This window comes from Leucopleurus acutus (assembly GCF_964270905.1).
Source record: "Leucopleurus acutus genome assembly, chromosome: 21".
Classification (NCBI taxonomy): domain Eukaryota; kingdom Metazoa; phylum Chordata; class Mammalia; order Artiodactyla; family Delphinidae; genus Leucopleurus; species Leucopleurus acutus.
In genome coordinates, this window is record NC_139163.1 from 1,918,184 (window position 1) to 1,943,358 (window position 25,175).

At 36.6% G+C, this 25,175-nt stretch overlaps 1 long non-coding RNA gene across 1 annotated transcript in view; it reads right to left on the reverse strand.

The window, feature by feature from the left end:
* The window catches only part of LOC309977642, a 918,540-nt gene that overhangs the window by 255,045 nt on the left and 638,320 nt on the right, over positions 1 to 25,175 (reverse strand). Inside the window, exon 3 of the long non-coding RNA XR_014327083.1 lies at positions 23,678 to 23,732. This is a non-coding gene — a long non-coding RNA (uncharacterized lncRNA). The remainder of the gene's footprint in view (positions 1 to 23,677; positions 23,733 to 25,175) is intronic.

The window sequence follows — 25,175 nt, forward strand, 5'->3', positions numbered from 1 at the left end:
ATTTGGAAATTCTTCTTAGAAACCAACATATTTGGCAGACTTCACTTCAAAAGTAATGTCCTCGGGTACTACAGGCTCAAGGATATATTGTGCAACATGGGGAATATAGCCAATATTTTGTAATAACTAAATGGGAAGTAATCTTTAAAAATTTTATAAAAATTTAAAAAATAATAAAAGTAAATAAATTTTAAAAAATCTCTACCAGAAGCAATAGCTCACTGTGTAACCTTAGGCAAATTACTTAATTATATTGCCATTAATCACTCCTGTTTTCCCACCTACAAAATGTTAATAAAAAGAGTAAGTGTATCATTACAGAATGCAGCTACTACATGTGTTGTGTGTACCCCAAATGTGTATCTATATTTTACCTCATGTTGAGTTTAAAATATCTGATGAAAAAATCAATAAATCTGAATATTTCCAGTGTTGCCTTGCATATAAAAAAAGGTAAAATCTCGTTATAATCTACTGAATCTGTTGTAACCCAGGTCTTGTCATAAGGCAGCCTGCAGTACGTGCTTAAAAAGTGACTCATAATAAATTACAAATCTTAATCAGTAACTTCAAAAGGATTCCTACACAGTTGCTCACTTCATTAACTGCCTCTACTTTCCAAGATTCTGGTAACTAAACATCAATGTTACTTTTATGGATATCTGCCTGTACATGACAGAAAGCCTTCCAAATACAATGATGATCCATCTGCCCTAAAGCAGGAACTCAATTCAAGATAATGGCCTATGTAGACGTGAAACTGGACATGTATGCAGAATGGCAAGACATCACAGATATATTAACGAGAATGCTTATAATTACATTTATGTGTTTTCCTTATAATAAACTTTTGAAATGAAAATGCACATGTGATCTGTCCATATGCTTAATGAAGGGGAAAATTCAATCTAATTACATTCCCGATGAATATTTACTCCTAATGCAGTATTCTTTTATTTTTGCAATATTTTACTTTAAAGGCTAGCTTTAATAATAAGCAAAACATATTAAACCAGGAAAAAGCAGTTTTCTCGAAAACCAAGAAAATGATTTTTTCTTCCATTATACATTAAAATTATTCAAACAAAAACATATTTTAAACCTAAGGTTTACTTATGTAAAACTATACAAATATATTCATGAACTTCTACATAGTCTCTTATAGAGATCACTTAGAAATAATAATCTTTCAGACTTGCCTGGTGGTGCAGCAGTTAAGAATCCGCCTGCCAATGCAGGGGACACAGGTTCGAGCCCTGGTCAGGGAAAATCCCACATGCTGCGGAGCAACTACTGAGCCTGTGCTCTAGAGCCCACGAGCCACAACTACTGAGCCAGCATGCCACAACTACTGAGCCCACGTGCCCAGAGGCCGTGCTCCGCAACAAGAGAAGCCACCGCAATGAGAAGCCCGCGCACTGCAATGAAATGTAGCACCCACTCGCAGCAATTAGAGAAAGCCCGCGTGCTGCAACGAAGACCCAACGTGGCCTAATATAAATAAAATTTTTTAAAAATTCTAAAAAAGAAATAATCTTTCATGTTAAAATTAAATGATATATACTTTCAATATTTTTAAAATAGCAAGCTGTAATAGAAGTATATTCACCTATTTGATTTTGGTCTTCTTATTCTTTATCACGTAAGTTATTATAAAGGGCGATAAATACTTTGTTTTCATAGAATCTAATTATAAACTATATTTTGTTAGACTGCTATTCATGTGAGGAATTTAATAATCTTGTCAAACTTTTATTTTCCATCTAAATTAAAGTCATTTCTTCTACCTACTCATTAGTCTTCAAATCCTCTAACCACCAAAAATAACATGTGTTTGGATAAAAACAGACATACACATCTGGGATACAGGTAAACATATTTCTCTATAAAACTTAAATCTGATCAGGAATTTATTTTTAACCCCACATGAAGACAAATCACACATGCACAGCTGGCTTGCATAGCAATTGTGAGTCATTTCCCTTTCTGCCATATGCTATCTTTTTGAGGCAATATTGATGTGATAATAGAGGGGAAAGTAACAATGGATCGAATCCAGTTAGAATAGGCAACTGCTGCTCCCAATTGCTTTCAGAGTATCGTTTTTCTTTTCTCACTTTTAATTTTGAGGAGAAAACAAAAGGGAAGGGGTTGGGTGGGAAAAAATGATATTTGAGGGTAAAACTCTTTACGAAGAAACAAAACACAAACTTTATGAAAGGTAAGGGGTTCTCTGATACCCTGCACTTATTGGAGGATGGCAGCCCAGTCAACTTTTGTGTGCAGAAGGGTGCTTAGTATGAATATATTAAATCAAAATGGCAGTGGTTTGGGCTACGAACTGGCTGTGCTCCACCAAAGTATTTTACTTTGAAGTCCTCTCAATATGATGGTATTAGCAGGTGGGGCCTTTGGAAGATAATTAGGTTTAGACACGATCATGAGGGTGCAGCCTCCATGATGGGAGTGGTGCACTTAAAAGAAAAGGAAAAGATACCAGAGCTTCTTCTCTCCACCATATGAGGACACAGCAAGAAGGCAGACATCTGCAAGCCAAGAAGAGGGCCCTCACCCAGAACCAAATCCCCTGGCACCTTTGATCTTGGACTTCCCAACCTCCAGAACTGTAAATATTAAAGTCTGTTGTTCAAGTCACCCAGACTATGGTATTTTGTTGTCTGAGCTAAGACAGTTTGCTATTTCTGTTTCAAGTCTACCAGAAACAGGAAGTCGCTACTGGCAGCTAAATACTTACTTGTGGCACTTGGTAGGAATCTGATAAAGGGGAATTTTGAAATCATAGTTCTTATTCTTATTGCCCTTTCTAGGACTGTCCCATTACCACAGTTTCTCCCCGGGTTTGTTTCCCAAATGGCTGAGCAGCAACTTTTGGTATCTTAGCATCTTCTTAATCAGGCAGCCCCTAGCTCAATGGATTAAAAACAAAAACAAAAGCAAAAAAAAAAAAAAAAATCCTTTTTTATACACAGGAATAAGAATAAAAATAACTGCCATTAGCACTCACTATGAGTCAGATTTGATACTAACTCATTGTACCCTAACTCATTTAACGCTTAAAAACCACCTTTTGAATTAGATAATACTATTGTCCCCATTTTACAGATAAGGAATAGAAGCATAAAAAGGACACACAACTAGGAAGTGTTCAGTCCAGGACTGTAATCTGAACAATCAAGGTTCCTCGCTTTTTAACTGACTCACATTTAGTTTCTAAAGTATATAAAGGATAAAAAAATTCAAGTTTAAAAATACAAAAGTTTAAGTATTTAAAGGATAAAAATACTTGTTTATTGCTATTAGAACCAGCTGTATACATTTATAAATAACTCTTAGCACGGAACTTTCTAATCTCATCTTTCATTAGATTTTAGAAAGTATTTTTAAAAGTAGAGAAATTAGAAAATAAAGGATAAAAAATAAAAATAAAATCGACTATACTTCCCTCCTCTGATTACCATTCCAGCTTATTTTCTTACAGTTATTCTTCTAATAATGGAATTATATTTTTCAAAATTTGGGCCAAATGTTATTTACTTAAAACATGCAGGAGATATGATCTTTCTAGTTTCATATGAAAAGCTTCCTATGAATAAGCCCTGGCCTCCTTTCTTTATTAAAAGCAATTTAAGGTAGATAATCTCATGCTGTAATTATTCAGGACATGACTTTTTTGATGTATTAAATTCTAAGCTGGAGATATAAGAATAAACTCATATTAATGAACTAGTAACTTTCCTTTTGGTAGTTTGTGTATGGGCAGGAGTTAGTGCCTAATCTACTTATCCTAATTTTGTATTTCATTTAGGTCTATACTGTGAAGTTGCCAGAAAAATTACAGGATGCCAATTAAATTTGAATTACAGATAAAGAACAAATAGTTTTTTAGTATAACCATGTCCAAGGTAACATATATTTTTATTTGCAAAATCTGGCAACCCTATGTGTACTCTACTGTTTAACACTGTACCTGTGAAGTGTCTTTGTGCCTGTCTGATTTGGATGCCAGGATTTTTATTCTGGAAGGTTCTATGATGCAATAATGTTAGCATTTTGAAAAATGGCCAAAGTGCCTAGGAACTGAGCTTCAAATTAAGATCTGATCAAAAATCAGTGTAATATTGTTTGATATAAAGTTGGAAATGAAAATGCAGAGTAAGATAAAATTATGAAAATCATGGAGTTTGATAATTACTCTGAGTCCAGCAGCCAGTATAATAAATAAATAAAATATATGGGCACAGACCATGAAAGCATGTGAAGTACAAGGAGTAAAGTTACAGCGAATCCATGGGAAGTCCCTCCACCTCCAGCCCTCCTGGCACACGCGCGCGCGAACACACACACACACACACACACACACACACACACACACACACACACGCTGACTGGATTTAGTTTCCTTTTGTCCATCCTTCTCCAGCTCCGGCCACTGCCTGTGGAAACTGCTACTGCTAAGGCTTTCTTAAGATGTGTTAAAGACCATCAACACATCAACATTTAATTGAAGTTTTCTCCCAGAAACAATGATAAAAATCACTGGGGAAAAAAAAAATACCATTTTACGTTGAATGCGCTATTTGTAACAGATTTTTCTATGGGCAAGGCTTTCCAGAAACTTGTGAATAGAGAAAGATGACCCAGTGATTGAGGGTAGGATCAGATTGTTCAGTTAGACCATATTTAATAGTATTTTCACACTTATTAACTGAGGCATAAAAATTTTAGACAATCATGCTTAGGGATATTACGTATAACCTATTTTCTACTTAAAATAGCTTCCAGAGATGTCAAATTTAGGAACAATGCATTTTTTTCAATTTTGTTCTTTTTTTTTTTAAACAAAGAAGGCCCCATTTCATAGCTATTAAACAAATGCTAATTCACTTTTTTCCCAAAATTCTTGGCTTCTGTTAACTCCCTGAACCTGGCATATATGTTGTTCCCTCCTCAAAGAGGTTTTTTGTTTTTTTTTTTTAACATCTTTATTGGAGTCTAATTGCTTTACAATGGTGTGTTAGTTTCTGCTTTATAACAAAGTGAATCATGCCTCCTCAAAGAGTTTTGATCTAAAGTTAAAAATGTTTTCTAGACTGAAACTATTTTATTTATAGCTCAAAAGAAGGTGATCCTCTTTGAAAGTCATTTGTGGCTTATTCAATTTTTTTTTTTTTAATCACCAGCAAATGGTATAGTGTCTTTCATAGTGAGCCACCAACACATGTCCCTAAGATGATGGGTGAGTGGATGAATGAACTAGCTAAAAGCACTTCCTGTTGCTCATCTAGGCTTTACTGTCCTATGCATATGTTGGAAATTTCCTTTGGCTAAGCCACAAAATTAGTGGGCTATTTTCAGGGGACAATAGGAGAGTATTATAGGAAAAAATAATGGAATGATAAGTGAGAAGACATACAATGATGCAAAGGTTCTTTTCTGTTCTGGATGAAGAGTCTCAGGTAGACCTGTTCTCTCTGCAAACAAAAAATGCCTCCTCGTATTAGATGTAAAAGTATAAACTGAGGGGTTTCCCTGGTGGCGCAGTGGTTGAGAGTCCGCCTGCCGATGCAGGGAACACGGGCTCGTGCCCCGGTCTGGGAAGATCCCGCATGCCGCGGAGCGGCTGGGCCCGTGAGCCACAGCCGCCGAGCCTGCGCGTCCGGAGCCTGTGCTCCGCAACGGGAGAGGCCACAACAGTGAGAGGCCCGCGTACCGCAAAAAAAAAAAAAAAAAAAGTATAAACTGAAAGCAAGGGTCAACTGGAAACCCTCAGCAATGAATACATATAATTGAAGAAATGCATATGGTTTCCAATTCTATCTTTACTCTCATAGGGATGCTTCATGTTGAACCAATGCATGTAACTACTGATAAAAAAGGAATAATAGCCTTGTCATGAAGGTTATGGTTGTTTTATCTAAAATTACATTAAACCAGAAAATTCAATTGCCAAGTGCTGGGTCTGCCTTATACACAGGTATCTAGGCTGATCCACTGTCAGTCAAATGGGTTTTTGGATAATTCACCGCCCCCCCAGGATGAATCCGTACTGTTTTACCCAACTTCGCATGAAATATACTTTGCCAAGACTGGGCTTGAATTCTGAACCACACAAGTCTGTGAATATGCCCAGCTAGTCAAGAGTTAACCCTGAGAAGCCTGCACCATTACTACTTGCAAAGCCACAAAGTCAGATACTCAATCAAATCCAGGATGCTACTTTTATTTCCACAAAAAGGAACTGACTATCTAACTAGGCAAGAGTACAACAACAGTTCTTTAACACTCTGTTCTTGGTATTTAAAAAGGCTGGGTTATCGAGCTGAGTGATTTCAATGAATATGAATTGCAGCAATTCAAAATGGAGCTAATTCTTACTTTTCATTTTTATCGTATTGCCAATTCCATTTTTGTTCTCATTTAGGCTTCCCTTTGTTTATTAAGATATATTGACAAGTAATCTATCAATGCCCTACTTATGCTACAAATTGAAAATAAAATTTCCCAGAGATGGATTTAAGTCACAGTCTTGATATGGTATGTTTGAACATCCTAAGTTCTAGCTCTTTTTTTTTTCCTAACATCTTTTAAAAGCTTTTCAGCTCCCATAAAAGTATATATGTCTTATGGGTGATTTGATAACACAAATCAGATGCCCTAGAGTTGGTGGATTTTTGTTTTGTGATTATGAAGTGGAGGTATAGCCTCCACTTCAGACTTATTTCACCCCTTCATTTCTATCCAACAAGGAGATGTACTATTTTCAAACTAGCAAATACCACCCCAAGGAAAGAAAGACAGGTGGTAGTTATGTCCAGATACTGGGACTTGAGTAACTATAAAAATTGATGTTTCTTCTTTACAGTTAAATTGATTATCTACTTGATAATACTTAGAAGAGTCATTAGCATCACAGCGGCAAAGCTATCCTTTGTCTTAATTTCTGCCACACTGCTTTGGCATTATAGACTGTGATGTTGAAAAATCATGAAAGGATGCACAGAGTTGTAAATAACAAATGTTCAAAGCAGTTCACAGCTTCACAGAAACATGAAGACAATTTTTCTCTCCAAGGTATGAAGAGGTGTCTAGAGACAGACAGTACTGCCTGGATGTTAATTTCCTTTACAGCCTCCTTCTCTTCAAGGACTATCTACATCATCAGGTATAGAAACTGATTCCCCTTTCTGACTGACAATCTTCTGTTAGATTCCCGCCTCTGCTTGGTCCTCTCGGGTACATGTCCCCAACTTGCGCATTGGGAACTGTCTCCTAGGGAACACAGGTGAGCTAGAACTGAATTAGGACCTGACCTAGTTTTGACTTTGCTTATGCATGGCGACTTCTCTTACACCCTTACAACCGATCTTCTCCTCTTTACCCATCCATCCCTCTCTGCCTCAGTTCCACAGACTTCTCCTTTCTTGGCTCTTTCAATTCCAGTTTGTATGTTCAACATAACCTCAGGCTGACAACTGCAACGTACGTAGTTAGGAAAGAATCTGTTTTCTCTATCCTGCTCTTAAGAATCATTCCTCCATAGATGTTCCCTTTAAAGTATATTATCAAATTCTTCACACAAAATTACAAGTACTATGTATTTAATTAAAAATTGAAAGATCTGGAACTCTGACAATATAGTCACAAAAAAATAAACTATTTTTACTTCCATTGCCGCAGTCACACAGAAAACAATATAAGGAATAAGGGACCTAAGTCAACAAGCCTGTGCTCTGATAAAATACTTCCTTTTCATTTGGGAATCAAATAGGCATGCAAAAAAGCACATTACTGGCATACGCTCACATAAACCCCTCGACTGCAAGACTATAAATATATTAATTAAATATGTTTGATTATTTATTTATGCTCTGCCTCCTTAAAAAATATGTGAGGCAATTATATGAAAATACAATGGTAATACTTAAATGTAATATTGTATCTCATATTGAAATGTGAAAATATTAAAATATAGCCGCATGCGTGTTCTGAGATACTATTTGTACATTTAATGTATTATCCATGTGGCACTTTCTCTGTACCTCTGAGGCTTGACATCACTGTAAGTTTCCGTAACTTGAGAAAGCATGTTTTACTAATTATCTGAGTGATCATTACTTCACGTCGAGCAACACCAGGATTCCGTCTCCTCCTTTTTCTTATCCTTCCTGTTAATGCCCGTGGGGAGAGCATGTCAATGTATGATAAACCCACACCTTCCCCTTACTGGGGCTGTTTTATGACTTGCTGGATTATCAACATTTTGTTGACTTGGCAAAGGCACCTTATTCTTCACTCACTGGTATTCATTATTATTCGGCTTTCCAACTGCTGATTTTGAGGCAGACTTCTAATTCTTTTTCTCCTTAGTTACTTTTCCATTCATTTCTCAAAGTAGAGAATTTACAGTTCATAATATTGTTTTGCTAATTCGCTTTTCATTTCTTCATTTTATTGTCTACGTGACTTACGCCAAATTCTTGTGAATTCGAACACTATAGCCCTATGAGATTAACAGATGCAAACTGCTACACGTAAAATAGATAAGCAGCAAGGACTTACTGTATAGCACAGGGAACTATATTCAGTGTCTTGTGATAACCTATGATGAAAAATAATCTGAAGAAACATATCTATATTTAACGGAATCACTCTGCTGTACAACTGAAATTAACACAGTATTGTGAATCAAGTATACTTCAATTAAAAAAAAAAAAGCCAAACACTATAGCCCTAGTCAAAATTAGAGGCATGTTTGTATTCAGCCTTTAAATCCTTCAATTAAAACCGAATGATTTCTACTAAACGAAGTCCAATAAAACCTCCTGCTACCTTACCAGCCCTCGTTTTAAAAATACATATAAAAAAGGTAATGTTTGGTTAACGTTAATTATGTTTTCAGGATAATTAATCTGAAAGGCATTGCTGGTAATCTTACTTCTTGTTCCAGACTATCTCCTGTGTTACATGCAATGAACAAGGGCCATGAAGCGAAGCCACTCTGACTCAGTGATGCTGCACTAGGGTGTGACAGGCCTCAGTCACTAGCTCTCTCAGGGCTGAATGTTTCCTTTGGTAAACTTTCTCATGCTAAATTGCATTACAAACTGATAGGATCTTTAAAAAGGTTCTCACTTTGATGTTTATACCTGAATAAAACATTTTTAAGTTGTATTATGAGCCTGGTACCCTATTTTAAATCTGCATACAACTGTCCCGGGATACTCTGATTTCCCCACATACTGACTATGGAAAAATTTTCACACTTATCTACTCAAGTTGGTAAACAGGAGCATATGGACAAAGTTAGAGTACTGGCAAGTGTTCTAGGGTTATCATTCCTGGTGTTCTCCCCTGCCAGTGTGAGTGTGTGTGTGTGTGTGTGTGTGCGTGCGCGCGCGCGCGTGCGTGCATACTGCCAGAGAAAACCTAGTTGCTTGATCTTCTCTCATAACAACAGAATCCTAAGTGGTAGTAGAGGTAACACTTACTTTTTAATACAACTTTCTCAACAGAAGTGCTGTGTTTCAGAAGAATGTCTTAAATGTGCCTCTTATTCTTACTGGGGGGTGGTATGTGGTAACATGGCTGCAGCACTTGGTAATTAGATTAGATATAAACGTTTAAGTAAAACTTTATATCTGCCACTTCTGCCAAGGCTGCAGTACTATGCACTATGCAAGTGAATTCTTCAGCGTTCTTAGCCATAAAGAAGATCATTTTTGGTCAGTAAACCAGAAAATATAATGGCCTGACCTGGTTTAGCTACAGCCCTGCTGAGCGGTATGAATATGCTGTCTAACCTCTTACGATACATTCCGTGAAGAAGCATTGTCATGACTACTGTTAATAGTTCCACGGCCCTAACATAGGATTGATGAGGATGTATCTCAATGACCTTGTATTTAAATCCTGCACCCGCCTTTTTTTTTAATAAGCAGGGACCGAGTAGGACCTCTGAGATTTGAGGCACATGAATCTTCTGTTGACCTCCGTTCCCACATCTGCTGCAGATAACAGGGAGCTTCGCAGTTCTACAAGCTCAGAGCATCATGGCCTCTCCCGAGGCCTCCACCTTCCAAGCAACAATGAAGTGGGAACCCTGGAACTCTGTCTCCTCTTTGTTAGGCCCCCAGCTCTCCTTCCTGTCACATCACTCACAGCCGTGCCACCACAAACTGCCTGAGAGCAAGGGGACTAACCTCACCCTGTCCTCTGCTCCTCACCTGGTGTGTCACCAAAGCAAGCCCTGGTCATCTGGTTCACTCTACTTCTCTCTAGTGAACCTCATCCATCACTACTCTCCAACTCCGAAACTCTTCCCATGGGCCCTCTGGACCTCATGGTCAATTATTAGCAGAACACCCTGTACCCTCACCTCTGACCATTCTCTCCCCTCACTGCTCGTCCCTGGAGACACTACGTCCCCTGCAGTCCTCGTAAGCTGTAATGTGAGTTCCCTTTGGCCCTACCTACTTTGTATCACTAGCTTCTAATTGAGCTGACATGTTTTTAAAAATACTGTCAAATTGTATTTTGGGCACTTTCCCACCCACGTTTTCCTTATCCCCATAATTCCCATTCTAAACTTTCACATTCCAGATGTCTAGAGTTTCCAGATGTCTAGAGTTTCATTTTCTTCATCATCCTCACCAAGGTACACCACCAGGCTTATCTTCCTTAACCCAGATTTGATATTTTTCAATCACCCCTCTCCTTCACAATAAATACCCTGAATTACAGGAAGAAATTTTTCGATACAGCACTCTTCCTCTCCTTTGAACACTTGGAAAAATTTAAGAAGCAAGGAGGTTCACTCTGTCAGCCAACCAGGACCCATTTCAAGGACTCTTCCTTCCACAAGCAGTTCTTATTTCTCTATGCTATCATTAGTGAGCCTTAAGGTACTGTACTCTTAGAATATGGATGACTTATCTGATCTATACTACATATTAAGATGAGATGAAATGTTTGAGTTTGAATTGATGATTGGATTAGTTATGATTCTAGTCTATAAACTCCTATAAACCCCTCTATTTACACAATTAAAAGGGAGATTGCTTTCAGCAAAAATGTTCCCAGAGCTTCACTCCTTTACTACAAATGTCCTCTGTATTAATTTCTGATGATTGCTATAACAAATTACCATAAACTTTGTGGCTTAAAATAACATATATTTATTTTCTTATAACTCTGGAGGCCAGAAATCTGAAATTAGTTTCACTGGCCAAGATCAAAGTGTTGGCAGGGCCATGCTCCCTGCAGAGACTAAAGGATAATGCGTTTTTTGCCTCTTCCATCTTCTGGTGGCTCCTGGCATTCCCTGGCTTGTGGCCATACCACTCTGATCTCTGCCTCCAAGGTCACATTGCCTTTTTCTCTGTGTGTCTGTAAAAGCTCCTTCTATCTTCCTCTTATAAGGACACAGTGATGGAATTTAGGGTCCACCTGGATAATTAAGGATAACCTTCCCATCTCAAGATCCTTAATTTAATAATACCCGCAAAGTCTCTTTTACTGCCATATAAGGTAAGGATCACAGATCCCAGGTAGCAGGATGTGCATATCTTTCGGGAAGCCATCATTCAGACTCATATACCCCACAATCTTTTACACAAATGCCAAGAACTATGTGTAAATGCTATAACTTAAGTGAAAAGAACAATTAACTTATTAAGTCATCAACAACTTTTGTCACCGTTTAATTTATTTCAAATTTTGGATTTCTAAGTCTTTATGAATCATCTTACCCACTCTTTATTTTGCCTATATATAATTGAAATTAGAATTCATAAATGAGTAAAGAGGAAATGTATAAACTCTGGAACTTTCAAATATACATTTGTTGGTTTTCTATTTTGCATGTATGGCTTCTTTTTCATAAGCATCAGAGTATAATTCTAAAAGCTGAATGAAAATGGACAAATACTATTACTCTATTTCAACTCTACAGTCCTGTATGAAAAAATAATTTGCACAGTATTTTCAATGCCATTATTACAGTTTTTGCCAGAAGAATGAGGTGTCAGATTTTTATTGTCTGATATATACTGGGAATTAGAATTGCATGCACCACCACCCTGACCTTTATCCATACTCTGCATTTTGATTGGCTACCCTTTCTACTTCTTCCTATTCGTAGCTTTACTAAACTAAGAGGAACAGGTGAAATGTCCAACCAGTAAACACACAGAACAGCAGAAGGTCAAGCTGAAAGGAACAACCAAATTGCACGTCGGGTGTGTGACATGCCAACGCCAGGACCTCACGCTCAAGCAAAAATTTAAATTACAATATAAAACAGCATAACTGAATCCACTCTCTAAAAATGAATAAAAGAAAGGTGGCAAGTTTAACCCACTCTACATAACGTTGCAATTCCCTGGCCTTCCATGAAAACATCCTTGAAAGATGACTTGAGGTCACGAAGTCAGTTTTCATTATCACTAAAGTGATGCATACATTTGTATCTTAAGCCCTGTGTAAGGAAAGCTGTTTCAGATCTGTCTTCTTTCTTGGGTGATACAAAATCACAGATTCATTATGACTTTCTCCAGCTCTTTCCTAACAGACCTTGTGCAGATGTACTCTTGGCAAAACTACAGTTCACGACTAGTAAAGACTAACAATTTTACTCCAAAGACCTGTATCACCATCAAACTTTTCTTCACACTTTTTTTCGAACCCAGTATTTCACTTGCAAGCACACATCCACCTAGACTAACCCAGATCCGTTGCTTTAAGTTACATTAGTATTCTTAGTATATTTGTAATTAGAACAGGAGTGCCAAAAATTACCACCTAAATTTAGAATACACTATCTTTCGGAAACTAGACACTAATGACATATTTAAAAATAAATCTAAATTCCCCCTGGATTTTGAAATACAGCAATTAAGGTTATCCTCTTACATGTATATTTAAACAAATAAAAAAATCTTATATCCAGCAAATTTGTAAATAAATGTTGTTTCAAATGCAATTTTAAAAGATTGCATTACACAAACCAATAAGAAAATAGTAAAGATTCTTCACAATTTCTTCTACACCTTGATTCAGTATGCCTGAAAACTTTGTTCATGGGAAGGTAGTTAAGTGTAAACTAATTATATACTTAAATTTTCCAAAGCCTTCCAGAAACATACATCTTTGAAGAGCATTCCTACTGTCTTTAAAAATAGGTACATAGTAAAAATATTAAAGCATAAACATATTTTTGTCTGGCCAAGGGAAACTAGTAAGGTTTAAATTTTACCATCCTAGTACAATAGAGCTTACCAGAGACAACCCCTTATTTTTAAGGGTAAAGAAACTGAGACTCAGAAACTAGTCACACAGTTAGATAAATTTCTTCCATCAATTCAAAAGACAACTAAGCTATATCAGCAAAATAAAATATAGTCTAAAAGATTTTTTTTTAATTTTTAGAATGTAACAGTGCTGCTTCTTATTTACTTTTCACTTAAGTAACTTTATATTTGTATTACATCATGCTAAATTTTATCAGCATTTGGGGTCAAAACACAATATACTCTCTACTATATAGCATATCATGTATCTAGTCTAGTATGATATATATAGCGCATCATATGTCTCTAGAGAGAGACGGACATAGCTGGAGTTAGCTGGAGGGTGATGAGAAACTGGACAAAGATCTCTGTGTTTTTAAAAGTGTCACAGGATTTTAAAACTGTTTATTTAAAATCTAGTGGGAAGAATCCACTACAGAAGTAGAGGTTGAAAAGCAAAAGAAAAAGGATAACTAGACTGGAAATTTCTTGAGAGTGTGGAAGGGTATATAACTGAAGCACATTCGAAGGATCTGGCCATGAACTGAGGACTCAAGGAGGATAGTGTGCATTTGTATCCAAGTTTAGGAAACTGGCAGTTCTACTGAAATCATGGGTAACAAAACAGAAGTAAAAGAGGAACATAAGTGAAGGCCATTGCTGACAAAATGGAAGAAAGTAGAAGAGTCAATGGAAAGAACATTTTTTTTTTTTTTGCAGTACGCGGGCCTCTCACTGCTGTGGCCTCTCCCGTTGCGGAGCACAGGCTCCGGACGCGCAGGCTCAGCGGCCATGGCTCACGGGCCCAGCCGCTCCGCGGCATGTGGGATCTTCCCGGACCGGGGCACGAACCCGCGTCCCCTGCATCGGCAGGCGGACCCTCAACCACTGCGCCACCAGGGAAGCCCGAAAGAACATTTTAATGAGACTAAAAACAACAACAAAAAATCCCAACAGTCATAACTAAACAGTCATAGGAACACGACTGCGGATCTAGCTATTTGCACGATGCAGCAACTACAGATAATGAGAGGATTCTAGGTATGGACTGAGATGACGGTACCTAGTTTGTGGTAAGGGGTCTTTCTGGCAATCCAACATCCTACCAGAGAAGCAGTAATTCTTGCCTAAAATCTAATATTGGAAAACTACTGATTTGAAATTCTTTCTTTACATGTTGGTACTCAATGCGTAATAACTTACAGATTTTAAGGTGCTAAGAGCTAGTGAAAATAGAAAAGAGTATAGCATTTACTGAACTGAAAAAAAAAAAAAAATAGGAAAAAGACTAATGAACCAAACTCTCCGGTACGCATTTCTCTAAGAGGAGACAAATAATCTGGTAACTGCAGAGAGAAAAAAATCATTAGTTATATAGATTTTGATTTTTACAGGTAATCTGACTTCTGAAGCAACAGATACAGGGTTATTCTGGGCAAAATGCCTTCACATATTATTTTTCTTTTTTTTTTTTTTTACTTTATTTGTAATTTAAATTTTAATACCCAATAATTTATTTAATACCAGTATGCCCTGAGTTACAGAATTCTATCAGAACAATTGAAATAAAATCAATGAAGCAAAACTTTAAAAGGACATTTGAAATTCTCAAGTCTTTATTTCACAAATCATAATATGAAACATCCTTTGAATGATAGTTTTCTAAATACACTTGAAATGAAATAACAAATCCTTGATCTTCATGCGATATGTTAGAAACAATCTAATACTAATGCAAAGTAGGAAAACATACTCAAACTACATCAATTTATTCCATGTTTCTCTTATTTAGAAATATGGACAGTATAAAGTATACAAATGTGTTTAAGATCTAAAAATGGAAGTTTTTAAAAGCCCTCGATTTGACTGATTACTGATAGCTATATTAATATACTCCAAACGATTTTTACCATGAATTGGCTTCACTCGTCAGTTGACTGGTATCAAGGTGTATCATTACCATGTGGGCTTATTTTATGTACAAACATCACCCTAACAACGAGGAGAACAAAACAATACTGACAGAGCATGGCCTGATTATGCTTAGACGACATTACTCATGATAAAAATTTCAGACTTCAACAGGGACTAGTGATAAACAGTTTATGTTATAAAAGAATACAAAACAGATTAAAGTTGTAGAAATTTTGATAAAGGAAACATTTATTTGAATTGGGTGAATAAAATGCTTCCGAATCTATAGGTACTTATCTGTAGATTTTGAATTCTATAGTTTCTCAGGATAAAGGACACGTCAAGATACCTAATCCAAGAATAAATACAAGTCCTCAGTTGACCAGTAAGCTGAAGAAGCTATTTTGTAATCCATGTTTCCACCTATTTACAAAGAATAACTTTTGTTTTCTTTTAATCAATATTCTATACTTTTAGTTAAGGGATAACTTATCTACACTTCAAACTTATAAAGAATTTAAAACATTTCTCAAAACAATTAATTTAAAATCTATCATATTATAGATAAATAACCAAATAGATATTCAGATATAATATAATCATAAAGGAAAATCAGATAGGAGAAATAAGAACAGGTATGAGTTTGGTACCCAGAATTGTATACTGTTGCTTTGAGAGAGTTACAAATTTGACTCAGTGCTTCACAGTTGCCCAGAGAAAAGGAAATCCTATAAAGTTGCTGGAGTTGAGTTATCAATGAAAATAAAAGCGAATTGAGCTGGTCAGGAGTAGAACAGCAGTCTTGGGAATGAGATCCAGGAGGACTTCTTTCCCAGCTGGCTTCTCTCTGGTCAATAATGTCCCTGACAACTATATAAGCACCTGCATCTACGTTTTGTCAGTGACATGCTGTATATTGACCTGTTCTGAAGTACCTGATACACACAACCTTATTTTGATCCTTATAACCACTTAATTATTGTTAATAAGAAAGTGATATGAGGATCAAAGGGTTTACTCAACTTTTCTAAGTTTGCATAATTAGAAATTAGCAGACTAATTAGCACTAAAAACAGATATGTCTGATTGCAATCCTCTATTCTTAAGTATCTACGTAATAGTGAATTCAACTTTGAATTATTTCTTATAAATACATATGGAAGAATCATTTCACACCAAAGCATAATTCACAGAGAGTATCGCGAGAGTGCAGAGCAGAGGAAGACAAAGGGATGAGACCCAGCTTTCTGACTGTCTAGAATAATTTACGGGTCTTTTTGTTTTGTTCTGTTTGTTTTTAACCTAAAGAAATGGATCCCTACGAATACAGCTGATTTGTTTTGTGGTGGTGTTTTGTTTTTCCTCTTCAAACAGGTGGTACTGATTAAAAGATCAAATTTCCTAACAAGTATATGGAATGAGAGTGATTCATGCTGTCAGTTAAAGTCAGAGCCACGTGCCTGGATAGTCAGTCGACACCACTCATAAAAACTGAGAAAACTATCAAGGACACAGTCTGAAGGTAAAGCCAAACTTTACAGCCAAGCACATCCTGAAGGCAGGATGGCCACACAATTCCCAGAAGGCAGGCTCCTCCCCCCGACCCAGTGCAGTCACTCCACCTGCTCTGGTTTGCATTCCACTGGCAGAGTCCATCTTTCTTCCCATTGTCCTATTTAGAATTTCCTGTTTTTGACCAATGACCAAGCTCCAAGCTAGGTGTATTGATAATTTCTCATTTTATCACCTTCTTACCAGACACTTTTCTAGTCCACCTTAATGAGAGACAGGCTCTCACTTACCCTAGCCAGTAATTCTGTTTTCATCCATGGCCTACACTGGGTGCAAGCCACTGCAGGGGAACACAATTGGCCACCCCAAAAGATCTCCTTGGCATGTGGATTATTTTGAGGTGAAAACAGTCGAGGCCCCAACGACTCAGGAAGAATGCTTGACTTTCTCCCTAACTGCCTAAAGAATAGAGATAGAGGACCTCTTGCAAGAGGGAGCCGTCACCACAGGTAACTACCTACAGTACGAGCCAGGTGTGTGGACACAGAACTGCGTTAAGATTGCTCTCTGTCTCCCGTGTCTGTACACGGCCTAGCGACCATTCCTTTATCAAACATTTGCCTTTTCCATCTTTATGTCAACTTCCCTCCTCCCCTTTAAGGTCCCAAACCACTACCCACAACATTCTCTCTTGTCTTTAACTGAAGATGGTGTTTAAGGTGAGAGCTTCAGCCATTTTGGTGAATTAGGGTCTCTCCCACGCATACATGTTGTTAAACTTTTGTGTGATTTTTCTCCTGTTAATCCGTGTCGCATCAATGTAATTCTTTGACCGGTCAGAACCTAGAAGGTACAGGAACAGGTCTCTTCCTCCTCAGTAGCTAAGGATACAAAATTCTCTAACTCAAAGAAGCTGGAGCACTTGTGTTAATAAGGCTCAAATGAGCCATTTAAACTGAACCAGGACATTGTAAGGGGAGGAGGGGGGCTGTAGAGGAGGAAGTGGTTTCACTTTGAAGTTATACTTTGAATTCATGAGGATAAAATCAAATTGGTACAGTTCTCACAAACACTGGATCAGGTTACTCTCTACACCAGAAGCTGCCATTTTGAGGAACGAACACAATTGACGTGCTCTAAAAAGGGTTGGCAAATACAGGCCACACAACTTTGCATGTATACATTACAGTAGTTTATTTTTCTGAATTTGCCCCGTGGGTCAAATCTCAGGTAGCTGCATCTACTCCAAGTTTATCTCTGCCACTTGTCTTCCTGTTTTGGAAATCCCTCAACCGTTCCAATAGCTAATAGCTGCTTTTTCCCCTGGCTGTTAAAGTCTCTCATTGCCCCATTTCTTTGGTCATTCTTCCATCACAACCTGGCTATCCTTGACTCCAGGCCATGGAGATCACTTAATACACGAAGTGACAATGGAAGATCACGTCACATAAAATAAGTTATTTGTATGAGACACAGCTGGATAGCTTATTGCATCTGCTAGATATACTTCCAGAAAACACTAAAGTGGTCATTAGGAATTTCAAACACTTGTATTTCTTCTACATAAGATGTAGCTAAAGGATGTATTTTTTGGTTACAAAGGCCTCTAGGTAACTCTCATGTTACCTAAGTTCTTTTATTTTTTTTTGCCACACCGCGCGGCATGCAGGATCTTAGTTCCCCGACCAGGGATCGAACCTGTGCCCCCTGCAGTGGAAGCGTGGAGTCTTAAGCACTGGACCGCCAGGGAAGTCCCCTAAGTTCTTTTTAAACACAAAAGTTGACCTCCCCAACATACTGCTATGAGCTGTGACGTCCCTCCAGTCATCTTTAATTGAAAAACCAGTTTAAAAGCAATTGCTAACAAAATACCTTGTTTTTCATGTTCACTGAATGAAATGTTTATTATAAACCAACACAGAAATAACCACATTAGTTACTTCAGATAATTTAATACTTATAGGCAGGTAAATCAAAACCCATATTCTCTTCAAAGGTAACTGCATGAACACATTAATATTATTTCAGAAATTGACCGATCTTTAGACGTACACAGTATCAATATTTATGGACCTTAAGGCCCTTTAGAGGTTCAAGGAAGAAAATCCATTGTCCCAGCATTCTTGAGCACAATAAAAAGCACAATAATATTTTGCTAATTCGATCCACAGTGTATCTAAGGTCAGGATGGATCAATGAGCTGACCATGGAAGGCTGCAGCTTAAGGTTACCTGTCCTTTGATTTCTCAGTCAATAAATAGTTAGAGAGTTTATTACATGACAATTACCCTCAAGCAAGCTAAGAGGACACGACTAACAGATTTAAGTAAGTTTTTATTATTAATTCCATTTCTTGTCAAGAATGGTCACAAGGGACCATGTAGATGTAGCAAATTAATAAACTCTATGAAAAGTGAGGAATATTGGGTGGAATTTAAGCTACTGGAGACTAAAGCTATCTGGATAAGGGTGCCAGGAAGGCGAAGGGCTCTGAGACAGAAAAGAAGAAGGCTGAGAGGAGGCAGCTGGAGGACCAATGCCCTTCCCAAGTGGAGGAGAACTGAAAGAGGATCAGTCACTTCATTTAAGCGACCGGGTGTAAGTTGTTATAGACCTGCACAGGTTGGACGGGCTCTGAACGCAGGCTAAAGACAAAGCTGTGTTCTGCAGCTTCAATGCACTCCCTAAAGGGCTGTGAGCAAATAAATATTTTTAAAAAGAAAAGAAATTTTAAAAGTGATATGACAAAAGCAATACCTTGGATTAACCTGCATAGGAAGAAGGAAAATGTGTAATCAAAGACACCAACCATGAAGCTCTTTATGACAGAGGGGAAATGGAATTCATTTTAAAATGTTAAAGTTGAATTAGACAAAATCACTGATAAACGTTCCTTAAGAGAGTGAAGTATGGACTTGTTTGTTCTAAAGGATGATCTGATTATATATATATATACATATATACATGAAACTTACATATATATATAAACGTACATATATATACATACAAGTTATTTATAGTGACAATTTTTATATTTATATATTAGTTTGTAGTGTTAGACAAATAGCTAAATGCAAATAGCTTATAGCCAGTAAATAATATCATGGGGAGGATTCTGTAAAAAAATAGTCCAGGGCCGAAGTTACAGATTAACTCAGCTATTCACTGCTTCTTTTCCTACACTGCTTCCAACTGATTTCCCCGTGAATATCTCATCTGCAGATAATGGTAAAAGAAGATCAAAAATCCATTTATAATGAACATGCCACCAGGTGCGAAACATCCTTTAACCTACAGACCACGTGTAATGAACTCGGTTGTGTGCCATTAGAATAGAGAGCAACTTTATTCTTCCCTGTAAGATCAAAGTGTATTTCCCTCAGAAATAAGATATTCCATCATTTGGCAACACTGTTATGAAAAGCTGGCATTATAGGGTTTTTTTATCTCATACATTTTAAGAGGTCAAGAGCAGTGAACTGTATTTTACACGCTGAGTCCTAGAAGTTGCCCTCTAATAACACTGTCCTAGAAGTTGCACTCTAATAACATTTTGTTACTCCAAATGTTACCATCTTTCAGTGAGAACTAACATCAATGAGTTTTATTAATGAATTTCAGGATGGAACTTGAGATTCTGAAAAAGCATTAGGAAGGCAGTTGAGAAAACTGTCTTGTTCTCCAGTGCCTGCCCCCTGTGATTTGTTACCGGGGCTTTTTTGTCAGTTCTGTAGGACCCAGGTAGCTTTTGCTTATGCCCTTTATACTAATGAAGAAGAAAAAATCCTCAAATTATAAATGAGAAGGTTTAAATTTTTCTCGTTCTATTAAAATTCAGATGTTATTCACCAACATAATTGATTATGGAACAAGGATATAATTAAGTCTCTCTACTTCTAAAAGGTAAACGTTAAAATACATTTGGTCATGCATTTACTTTTGTGATTCAAAATCCGCGTTCTTTTATGAGTGCTCTGAAAATCTAGATAGAACTGCATCGTTCAATATGATTTTTGGCACCATACATGCTGTCCAAAAGGGTAGCTGCTCTCCACATCTGGCTACTGAGAAGCTGAAATGTAAGTGTGACTAAGGAAATAAATTTATAATCTGAAGTAATTTTAATAGTCACATGCGGCTAGCGGCTACTCTGTTAGACAGTGTATGGATGATAGAACAAGTGGTCATAACCATTCCAGCCAGCGGGTTCTACCTGGGCTCTGAACTAGACTCCATGAAGACTCCCGGTACCTCCCAGAGAATGAGGAAGAGGCTATTACCCTAACTTGAACAAACTCTTCCTGCTCTTACAACGATTCATTTTAAAATTAGCTTCTCTCCTCCCTCAACCCACTCCCCCTGTCATGAGCCTTCCAATCCATAACCATCCTGCAGGTTCCCTTCTTCACGCAGGGCAGGCAACCTCAAGTAAATAACCTGGTCTCCACTGTCCAGAGCTCAACTTTTTCAAGGCTTTGCTCTACCCACAAATCCACTTCTTTTGATGAGTCTGTCTAATCCTTCTTCAAAATCGCTGCTCTACTGGTATTTCCAAAATGCAACTCCAGTGTTTCTTACTGTTAGAAAATTCACTAGGGCTCCCTTTTGTTTTCTGGGTAAAAACGAGATGAGATGCAAACTCCTCAGCACAGTCACAGATGTAATTTTATGCTCTAGTTCTCGCATTTCCTGTCACTCTGCAACTTTTCTTTTGTGCTCCCTAAGCATGTGAAAATGTTCTCATGTCACCTTGATCTTGCTGTATATACGGCACAGATAGCCTTCCCTTCCCATAGAGCCTGAAATGATTTCTACAGCCCCTTCTTCTCAATCTTCTCACCCCTATGCCCTCACTTTGGAATATACACGCACAATCCAACACCACCACTTCAGTTACACACGCCTATTGTGGTTCAAGAATTACCTCCTCCAGAAAACATTAGCTTTAGTTCTCCAGGATGACCTGAGAATTCACACCTCTATTCCCCATTTTATCCTGATTCGATCACAACTCCTACCACAATGAACTGAAATGACTGTTAAATGTTTGTATTTTCTCCATCATCCTGTGGTCAGCTAGAAGATAGGAACTTAATCTTTCCTCCCTCTATCCCCAGTGTCTGAGACCACACACCTAGCTACACAAAAGTTGTTAAATATATAAATAAATGACAGAATAAAAACAGACTGAGACTGAAGATTTAGAAAGAAAATAAAAATTAGAATGATCCAAAGATAAATAAAATTCTGTGTGTGTATTCAAAGTTTCCTACTTGGGAACCCTAAGTTATGATTTTGCTGATATGTGTATATACATGTATATTTATATAAATATATATATTTATTTAAACACACATACTTATACTCGACTGCTCCTAGAAAGTATATACGCATAATTTGACGATTAAAAAATACTAGAAATGACTTCTCAGGAAAAGAGCTTTTAAAGTAAATGGGTTATAACATCATTTGTAAAACAGGCAGTCCTGCTGTGATGATTTCTATTCCGTTGTAGGGGAGGGAACACCCCGACACTGATTTATGAGGCATTTTCTGTCCCTGTCGCCTCTTCCACATCCACAGCAAGACAGAGAAATAGTCTGAGTCATTTTACCAACCATTTTATATCATTTTTAGTCTATCGCAAAGCTAATACCAACTAACGCTTTCTAAAGATCAATATAGTCTATTCACCAAAGCCTTTACTTACAACAATATTAATAAACAAGAATTCCCCCAAATAGAAAATAATTTCATTTATAATACAGCATATCTCCAAAAGAGACTTGCAGACATTTGGAAAGTGTAATCACTATCTATTCTACAAAACAACATTTAATGAATTGTACTCAAGGAAGACCCGCCATTGCCTGAGGAGGCCATGTCAAATTGAAGATCACTGGATAGAAGTTTTGCCAAACAGCTCAATGGTTGAGTCAGGAAGACACCCAGGAAATGGTATCAGTAAGAAACGGAAACCAGGATATATCCCAGATTACACAACACCCTAGAAACCTATCTGAGTAGAAAAGATACCAGGATCCAAATTACTTAGAAAATCAAGAATTAGAATTTGGAGAGCATTTCTGTCTCTCTAGAAGTTGCACTGAAACGGATACCTCTGGCAGTGAATTACATCTTTTTCTTACAAATAGAGTTTCCATTTAAAACCTCATATCTTAAATTACTTTAATTCCTGGATGAGCACAGAGCCTGCAGCAAGCTGATATTTCCCTATTCAATTTGGAATAGAGATAATTCTCAAGTAATTACATTAATGTAAAGGAAGGCACAAGATAACGCAGGGCTGGCAGGTAAAACAAAAGTTACTTAGGCTCACATTTGAAATAAACACACAGATTTAAACCATTATGAAAAATATATTGCAGAAGAACTGAGAAGCTACTATTTAATCCCAATTGGGAGAAAGAGGCCCCTCTCTTACCTTTTGTGAGATGAATACAAGAGTTAGTGACTCACATTGGCGTGAAAACAATTTAAAATGCACCATTACAAAAGACGGATTTGAGTTGCTCCAAAGAAGTTATGAATGCAAAATAAATGTCCCAAAATTTAAAAACCAATTGTCAAATAATTGCCCATAGAAAACAGACTCTTTGTAAATCAGCTAATCAAAGAGATAATTAATGTCATTAATGCATAAGTGAAATTTATATAGCAAGACTGACATAAACATACTGGACAAAATGGAAAGACTTGGCTGTGGGTCTATTTTTCCTCATTATTAAAACGACCTGACATTAATCTATTAAAATTCTATGTAAAATGTTATTAGAGTGAATACAACTTATTGAAATTATAAAATGATAGGGTAAATTTAAATAACCATACTAACTTTTTTTCATGCATTCAAGCGTAATGGAGTTCCAAATATTAAGATGTTGCAGTTTTTAAAAAGTTATTGCATATACATAAGCACTTACTGTTACTTCCTTGCAGCAAGAATCTATATCCGCCACAGGAGCTTGAAGTTACTGCCTGTTAAGTCACAAAAACAAGAATATGTTAATTTAAAATACAATAAACTTTAAATTGCAATAGCTAATAGGATTCTTTTATGTTCATAAAGAAGAAATGTTATAACTACAACCTCTTGGTTTTGGTTTATTTTCATGAATTAAAAACTACAAAAGGCAAGTGAAAATTATTTCCCAATGCACACCGTAAGTTAAAAATACTGCTGAAAAAGGAAAAGAAAATTTCCATTAGAGAAAAGCAAAAACATCCTAGTCGAGTAAAGAATGTGTTAATGTCCCTCCCTCCACCCTTAATGTTCACAGGTAACTTGATCATTGGTTTATACTGAGTGAATAAAGAACAGTTTGAGTTATGTACTCATTAGAAGCTTATCCTTTAATATTTATCCAGAACTCTTTGATTGAACACATCTTTCCTAATCCATCAAGCAAATTTGAAAATAACAATAGAAAAAGATCTCATCGATTTAGATCTCATCGACACACTACTTGAGAACAATTAGGGATTATATAAGGGCAATACACAGGGCAAATACACTATTTCACTCAATATTTGATCGATTTACTGAAGAAAAAAAATAAATTGTTTATCGTATGCTTGATGTTGACTAGTATCTGAATATTCAACCTGACAGAAAGAACTTAAGTAATTTTCTAAATCACTCAGGCCAAAAGACTAATTTACAAAAATGACTCAGCTCACTGGGGCAAGCATTACTGGAGAAGTCTTTTCCTTGAATTATTTCCTAAATGCTAATTTTACTTTTCACGGTTTGATGTTACCAAACACAGAAAAAAACCATAACGTGGTTTGAATTTGACATACATAATCACAAATAAAATCATCTGAAAATATATTTTTAAAAAATAAATTTTTAATCTTAAAAGATTACAGAAAATACTAAATCTGAAAATTATTTAATTTCTCTGAAAATACTTAAAAATATACTCCTCATTGAAACTTGATTTGAATTTACGTATCATTCCATTGTAATAATGCGTTTCCACTTTAACTGTTGATCCATTTTAATTTCTTTTCCTTTTCCAGCTACTGTTAAGAACACAAGGCAATTTGCAAGTCTTTTCTCCATAATATGTTCAATGTTAGTTTTAAAAGCTTGAGATCTTGCCAAAATATGTCCTGCTTTATACAGAAGAAGAGGTAACATTTAATACAAAATTGGAAATGTTATTTTGTTTAATAAGCTTTTTCTCCCCCAATTAATCAAAATCTGCTGACATAGTGGAAGCTAAAACATTGTTTACATATTTCTCTACTATGCTGAGATTAAAAAAAAAAAAATCATACCACTTGAATTTGGAGAAAACAGTATCTTAAAAAAAAGTATTAAAATTTCTATAGTAAACAAGAAATAGTCTTCCATTATATAGGCAAATTTTTTTTTTAATATTTTAGGGAAATAAAGTTATTTCCTCAAGGAAA